Consider the following 8,630-nt stretch of genomic DNA (forward strand, 5'->3'; position numbering starts at 1 on the left):
AACTTTGGGTACCCAAACACAAGTCTTGGAGCCCTTGTGTTTGCCCCCAACAAATTTGGCAACTACCTTGCCGGATTTGCTAGTAAGCACATAAGATGCATCAAAAGTTTTAAATGAAATGGCATGATCATTTGATGCATTAGGAATTTTCTTCTTAGGCAACTTAGCATGGGTTGGTTGCCTAGAACTAGATGTCTCACCCTTATACATAAAAGCATGATTAGGGCCAGAGTGAGACTTCCTAGAATGAATCTTCCTAATTTTGCTCTCAGGATAGCCGGCAGGGTATAAAATGTAACCCTCGTTATCCTGAGGCATGGGAGCTTTGCCCTTAACAAAGTTGGACAATCTCTTAGGAGGGGCACTAATTTTGACATTGTCTCCCCTTTGGAAGCCAATGCCATCCTTAATGCCCGGGCGTCTCCCATTGTAAAGCATGCTACGAGCAAATTTAAATTTCTCATTTTCTAAGTTGTGCTCGGCAATTTTAGCATCTAGTTTAGCTATATGATCATTTTGTTGCTTAATTAAAATCATGTGATCATGAATAGCATCAATATCAACATTTCTACACCTAGTACAAATAGTGACATGTTCAATGGTAGATGTAGATGGTTTGCAAGAATTAAGTTCAACAATCTTAGCACGAAGTATATCATTCTTATCTCTAAGATCGGCAATTGTAGCTTTGCAAACATCAAAATCTTTAGCCTTAGCAATTAAATTTTCATTCTCTAATCTAAGGCTAGCAAGAGATACATTCAATTCATCAATCTTAGCAAGCAAGTCAACATTATCATCTCTAAGATTGGGATTTGAACCATTACAAACATGTGAATCAACCTTAGCATTTAAAATAGCATTTTCATTCCTAAGGTTGTCGATCATCTCACGGCAAGTGCTTAGCTCACTAGATAATTTTTCACATTTTTCTACTTCTAGAGCATAAGCCTTTTCAACCTTAACATGTTTTTTTGTTTTCTTTAATTAGACAATCCTCTTGGGAATCCAAAAGGTCATCCTTTTCATGAATAGCACTAACCAATTCATTTAATTTTTCCTTTTGAACTATGTTAAGGTTGGCAAAAAGGGAACGCAAATTATCCTCCTCATCACTAGCATTATCATCACTAGAAGATTCATATTTAGTGGAGGAGTTAGATTTAACCTTTTTCCTTTTGCCATCCTTTGCCATGAGGCACTTGTGGCCGACGTTGGGGAAGAGAAGTCCCTTGGTGACGGCGATGTTGGCGGCGTCCTCGTCGGAGGAGGAGTCGCTTGAGCTTTCGTCGGAGTTCCACTCCCGACAAACATGGGCATCACCGCCCTTCTTCTTGTAGTACCTCTTCTTCTCCTTTCGCCTCCCCTTCTTGTCGTCACCTCGGTCACTGTCACTAGATATAGGACATTTAGCAATAAAATGACCGGGCTTACCACACTTGTAGCAAACCTTCTTGGAGCGGGACTTGTAGTCTTTCCCCCTCCTTTGTTTGAGGATTTGGCGGAAGCTCTTGATGACGAGCGCCATTTCCTCATTGTCGAGCTTGGAGGCGTCGATTGGTTGTCGACTTGGTGTAGCCTCCTCCTTCTTTTCCTCCGTTGCCTTGAATGCAACAGGTTGAGCTTCGGATGTGGTGGCATCATCAAGCTCGTTGATCTTCCTCGAGCCTTCGATCATGCACTCAAAACTTACAAAATTCCCGATAACTTCCTCGGGGGTCATTTTAGTATATCTAGGATTACCACGAATTAATTGAACTTGAGTAGGGTTAAGGAAAATAAGTGATCTTAGAATAACCTTAACCACCTCGTGGTCATCCCATTTTACGCTCCCGAGGTTGCGTGCTTGGTTCACCAAGGTCTTGAGCCGATTGTACATGTGTTGCGGCTCCTCCCCTTTGCGAAGCCGGAACCGACCGAGCTCCCCCTCAATCGTTTCCCGCTTGGTGATCTTGGTGAGCTCGTCACCTTCATGCGCGGTCTTGAGTAAATCCCAAATCTCCTTGGCGCTCTTCAACCCTTGTACTTTGTTATACTCCTCTCTACTTAGAGAGGCGAGGAGTATTGTTGTTGCTTGAGAGTTGAAGTGCTCGATTTGGGCCACCTCATCCTCATCATAGTCCTCATCCCCTACGGATGGTACCTGCGCGCCAAACTCAACAACATCCCATATGCTTTTGTGGAGCGAGGTTAGATGAAATCGCATTAAATCGCTCCACCTAGCGTAATCTTCACCATCAAAAGTTGGTGGTTTGCCTAATGGGACGGAAAGTAAAGGTGTATGTTTGGAAATGCGAGGGTAGCGTAGGGGGATCTTACTATACTTCTTGCGCTCTTGGCGCTTAGAAGTGACGGAGGGCGCATCGGAGTCGGAGGTCGATGTTGATGAAGTGTCGGTCTCGTAGTAGACCACCTTCCTCATCCTCTTGTGCTTGTCGCCTTTCCGATGCGGCTTGTGGGAAGAAGATTTTTCCTTCTTCTCTTTGTGGTGAGAAGAAGATTTCTTCTCCTTCCCTTTGTTGGAGGAGCTCTTCTTCTTCTCCCTCCTTTTGGTGCGGGACTCTTCCGATGAAGTGCTCCCGTGGCTTGTAGTGGGCTTTTCGCCGGTCTCCATCTCCTTCTTGGCGTGATCTCCCGACATCACTTCGAGCGGTTAGGCTCTAATGAAGCACCGGGCTCTGATACCAATTGATAGTCGCCTAGAGGGGGGGTGAATAGGGCGAAACTGAAATTTACAAATATAAACACAACTACAAGCCGGGTTAACGTTAGAAATATAAACGAGTCCGCGAGAGAGGGCGCAAAACAAATCACGAGCAAATAATGAAGTGTGACACACGGATTTGTTTTACCGAGGTTCGGTTCTCTCAAACCTACTCCCCGTTGAGGAGGCCACAAAGGCCGGGTCTCTTTCAACCCTTCCCTCTCTCAAACGGTCCCTCGGACCGAGTGAGCTTCTCTTCTCAAATCAAAGCCGGGAACAAAACTTCCCCGCAAGGGCCACCACACAATTGGTGCCTCTTGCCTTGATTACAATGGAGTTTTGATCACAAGAACAAGTGAGAAAGAAAAGAAGCAATCCAAGCTCAAGAGCTCAAATGAACACGGCAAATCACTCTCACTAGTCACTAGGGTTTTATGTGGAATTGGAGAGGATTTGATCTCTTTGAATGTGTCTAGAATTGAATGCTAGAGCTCTTGTAGTAGTTGAGAAGTGGAAAACTTGGATACAATGAATGGTGGGGTGGTTGGGGTATTTATAGCCCCAACCACCAAATGTGGCCGTTGGGAACCTGTCTGTTCGATGGCGCACCGGACAGTCCGGTGCACACCGGACAGTCCGGTGCCCCCTGCCACGTCATCACTGCCGTTGGATTCTGACCGTTGGAGCTTCTGACTTGTGGGCCCGCCTGGGTGTCCGGTGCACACCGGACAGGTACTGTTTGATGTCCGGTGCACCGGTATGGGCGTGCCTGACGTCTGCGCGCGCTGCGCGCGCATTAAATGCACGCAGGGAGCCGTTGGCGCCGCAGGGAGCCGTTGCTCCGCTGGCACACCGGACAGTCCGGTGCACACCGGACAGTCCGGTGAATTTTAGCGGAGCGGCTGCCGCGCGAACCCGAGGCTGGCGAGTTCCGGAGACCGCGCTTCCTTGGAGCACCGGACATGTCCGGTGCACACCGGACAGTCCGGTGAATTATAGCGCGCCGGCTTCCGAGAATTCCCGAGGGCGAAGAGTTTGAGTTGGTGTCCTCTGGGCGCACCGGACACTGTCCGGTGCACACCGGACAGTCCGGTGCCTCCAGCCAGAGGTGCCCTCGGTTGCCTCATTGCTCCTTTGTTGAATCCAACACTTGGTCTTTTTATTGACTGAATGTGAACCTTTAACACCTGTATAATCTATACACTTGGGCAAACTAGTTAGTCCAAAGATTTGCGTTGGGCAATTCAACCACCAAAATTATTTGGGAACTAGGTGAAAACCTAATTCCCTTTCAGTAAGTCGCTGTGGTTGAAAAATTTATGCAAGAATTTAATTAGAAGAGCCTCGTTCTGTGATTCTAAGCGAAGAACTCCCAGCCCACCATTCACTTTCCTCTGAGTGACCGAATTCCAAGCAATCAAAGGTGGCTTCTTGGAGTTGATGTCATTTCCTCTCCACAGACAGTGCTTTCTGAAAATATCAATTTCCTTAATGATGGTTTTAGGAATCTTGAGCGTGCACATGAAGAACATTGGTAGGGCTGAGAAGACTGAATTTACCAATTCCAAGCGCCCAGCCTGGGACAGAAAGTTTGAAGAGCAAGACAGCCTCCTCTGAATCCTTTGAATAAGAGGTAAATAGTGTTCCTTTCTAGGTCTCACCAGGCCCAAAGACAAGCCAAGATAGGTGAATGGCATCTCGCCAATCTGACAATTGAAGGTTCGGGACAGGATCACCATTTTATCCGGAGACACGTTAATAGGGAACATATTTGACTTGTTGTAATTAACCTTCAGGCCAGTAGAGGAGGCAAAAGAGTTGAGGATTGCCTTGAGGAAAAAAAGTTGCTTAGGGCATGCTTCCAAAATCAGAAGAGTGTCGTCTGCATATTGAATAATCGGGAAATCATGTTCACCAATATCCGGCAAAGGTAGCTTGAGAAGATTCCGCATCCTAGCTTTATTGATGATGCTCTGAAGAAGGTCAGCTGCCAGGACAAACAATAGGGGTGAAAGAGGGTCGCCCTGTCTAACCCCTCTCCTGCAATGAAAAGGCTTACCAGGGACTCCATTAAGTAACACCGAGGAAGTGCCAGAGTGAAGGATGCTCCGAATCCAGTTGATCCACTTAGGGCTGAAACCTTTGTGGATCAGAACCTGGATAATCAACTCATGCTCAATCATGTCAAAGGCTTTCTCGAAATCTAGCTTGAGCACAATGATCTCTTTTTTTGAGGAGTGGCAAAGGTGAATATATTCCAAGGCCCAGGCCAAGCAGTCTTGAATGGACCTCCCCTTGATGAAACCATACTGATTCTTGTGAATTAACCGGGGCATGAACGGTTGCAGACGGTTTGCCAACAGCTTCGTTAAGATTTTCATACTATTGTTTAGAAGAGAAATTGGCCTGTAATCCCCCACCTTCATAGGACTCTCTATCTTTGGAATCAAAACAATGAATGACCCGTTAATACTTCTGAGGCAAACCTGCTCATGGAAGAATTTATCACACAGATCACAGAAATCGGGGGCAATGACATGCCAGCACTTCTTGATGAAATTTGTATTAAAACCATCTGGCCCCGGGGATTTATCTGAAGGTAAGAGTTTTATGATGCTATCAATTTCCAGCTTAGAAAACGGATAATCTAACCCCTGTAATTGCTCATTGGTAGTTAAAAGTTCTGAAAGGTCAAACCCGATATCTGAAAAGTCGGACGACCCCAGTCTGCACTTGAAAGCCTCCCAGAGAAGATCAGACTTATGTTCATGCTCAAAGAACATGGTCCCATTGTCATCAGTCAAAGTAGGGATTGAATTTTTCCTGTGCTTAATGGTGGCATGGGCGTGAAAAAAGCGAGAGCAAATGTCTCCATCAGTAACCCACCGAATAGCCGCACGCTGCTTCCAGTAAAATTTTTGAATATTAAGTAAATCAGCCACCTTTTGTTGCAGAATTTCCCTGAAATTCCATTCCTCAACAGAAAGATCCCGGTGTTCTTCCATGTTGTCAATAAGCTCAATTAGCAACTTAATGTTCTTCACCGTTATATCAATTTTTGGCAGCGATCTCTGCCATTCTTTCAGAACCTTCCTAACAAATTTGAACTTGGCAGTCAGATTCTTGGCCTTGTCAGGAATGCTAGGGATCTCATTCCAAGTAGTTTGAAAAAGGTTCATGAAACCATCCAATTCAAGCCAGAAATTCTCAAACCGAAATATCGTAGGTTTAGGAATTTTGGACTTAAAGGAAACCAAGCAAGGAACATGGTCGGAAATGTCCCGCGGCATTGTCTTAGCATAGGAGTCCGGGAAGACGGTCGACCATTCTTGCGAGATGAAAAACCAATCAAGCCTCTGAAGCAGTGGTTCCTGCTGTCTGTTCGACCAAGTGTACGTGAGTCCGTGAAGAGGGATTTCAATCAAGTCTAAATTGCTTATCGCTTCATTGAACTTCAGCATAAGGTTAATATCCCCCCCCCCCAATTCTATTTCTGTTCTCCGGCCGACGGATTAAATTGAAATCACCAACGAGGAGCCAAAGCTTGTCAAGAGGCATAGAAATATTATGCAGCCAGTTGAGGAAATCAATTTTCCCATGATGGGTACAAGGAGCATAAACATTGGTAATAATCCAGGAGCAAGCCGACAAGTTTGAAGTGAACTCCACCGATTGGGCATAATTATTTTGAAAGATAACATTTCCGGTAAGCCTAGAGCTCTTCCAAATGATAACAGATCCGCCCGAGTTCCCCATCGAGGGAACAAAAGCAAAAGAATCAAAAGGAGCAGGGCAAAAGTTTTTAAGGTAGGCCAAATCAAAGAACTCCTTCTTTGTTTCCTGCAAACAAACAACCTCACAACCCGCATCTCGAATAGAACAACGAATAGCATTCCACTTGGCGGTAGAGTTAATTCCTCTAACGTTATGGCTCAGCACAGACCACTCCATGAAGTTAACAGAATTGGGATTACTCATTGAGAACACCAGAAGTTAATACGCATTGCCACGCTTCTTTTTTTTAAGACCGCTTATGATCCTATAATTATTTTAAACTTCTGTAATAATTCACCTCTTGTTTGCCTTTACGATCCTATAACATTTCAGTAGAAAAATAGGGGAAAAAAGGAAAGAAGAGTATAAGCTAATCAGCGACGAGACTACGAGAGACAGCAGAGACTAGCATATTTTGCTATCCGCCTGTCCATTCATTGGCACGGTCGCTTCACGTACTGAACCGAATTTTTGTTTTTTTTTTGTTTTTACATCTGAGAATTTCAGTATCGTAATCGTTTTTCACTGTATATCGAATCAGAATAAAAAAAAACCGAATACTAAACTTTATAAATTCAAAATTTTGAATCTTTGATTATGTGAACTAAATGTATGATGCAATTAAATTATTGTTCTTATTCACTTTTTTGTATATGATGTATGATATATCGTGAAATATTATATCTATATAATATTTAATTTTTAAAATTGTGTATAATGTGTTGTCTTGTGGTCTTTTTTTAGTATAAGGTTGGTATTTGGTTTTTACCGGAAAACCAAAGTAAAAAACTGAATACCGAACTTATCGGTTTTCCATTTTCTAGAAAACCGAACGGTTTCTAGTATTTGAAAACAGAAGTTTTTTTAAAACCGAACCGAAGTTTAAAAAAACAAATATCCAGCCCTACTTGTTCCATGATCGACGAGCCCCTGTTTTAACTTTTTACTGAAAATATAGTTTTGAAAAGGAAATAAAATCGTCGATGGTGCAACTGGAGCGCCCTGTGTGTGCTGTAGGCTGTAGCTTTCGCATACAGCTGCTCACATGCTTTGGCCTCCAGGGCAGTGCAGCGCATGCCTGGACTGAATAGACAGCAGCTGCCTGCTGCCTGCTGGCACAGTGGTACCAACGCTTGCATTTCTCTTGTGGTCAATGAATTAGCACCTGGCTGCTAAGGCTATCCGCAACCGTTACCCCTAAATTTTTTCCCCTATATCACTTTTTCCCCATATTTCCCCCCTATTTTTTCATCTACCGCAGCGGTTCCCCCTAAATACTCCCCCTATACCCCACTACCACTATAAAATATCATTTTCTATATCAACTATCAATTTTTTATCTACTAACAATTACTCGTGGACCCACAGCACAGTGTTTAGGGTGATGAACAGTGACACGCTAAATCTGGAGGGAGAGAGAAGGGGACCGACACGTAAGGGGCGCTGTAGGGGGCACCGCTGCGGCCATAGGGTGCCCCCTAAGCGCCGCATGCCAGGGGAGGGGGAGAGGCAGCGTCTACCGCTGCGGCTAGTCTAAGGGCTTGTTCGGTTATTTTCAATCCATATGGATTGGAGGGGATTGATATGGATTGGAGGGGATTTTGACTTACTGGGGATTGAAACCCCCTCAATCCCGCTCAATCCATATGGATTGGGGTAGAACCGAACAAGCCCTAAGCTGGATTGCCGTGGGTCACGGGGTCACAGCTCACTGTCCGAGACAGTAACTGAAACCAGGTTGAGACAGTAGCCATTGCCGTCGCCAGTGGGGAGGCTAGCTAGTCACGGGCTCCACCGACGACGACAGCTAGCCCGTCACGTCAGACGACCTAGCTCGCTTCGCTTTTCTGAAGAATCAAAACGAGGACTGGTGTTTTGTTTTATATCTTGTATTATTAGTACCACAAATAATTGCATAGCACATAGGTTGGTGACCTAGACTTTTCAGCGAGCGTGACGAATTCGTATGAGTCCAGCGGAGACACTGACGGTCTCCTGCATGGTGCCGGCGGAGCGGATTGGTCGTCCGCTATGGCGGGCGGGCGGGCTACGTGGAAAACAAACACTGTGGGTCCATGAACTGAAAATACAGCCTTCAGTTTTGAAGCTTCCCTGTCTCGCAATTCATTTACGTACTACTACTTACTACCAC

Source organism: Zea mays, chromosome 2 (genome assembly GCF_902167145.1).
Source record: "Zea mays cultivar B73 chromosome 2, Zm-B73-REFERENCE-NAM-5.0, whole genome shotgun sequence".
NCBI classification, from domain to species: domain Eukaryota; kingdom Viridiplantae; phylum Streptophyta; class Magnoliopsida; order Poales; family Poaceae; genus Zea; species Zea mays.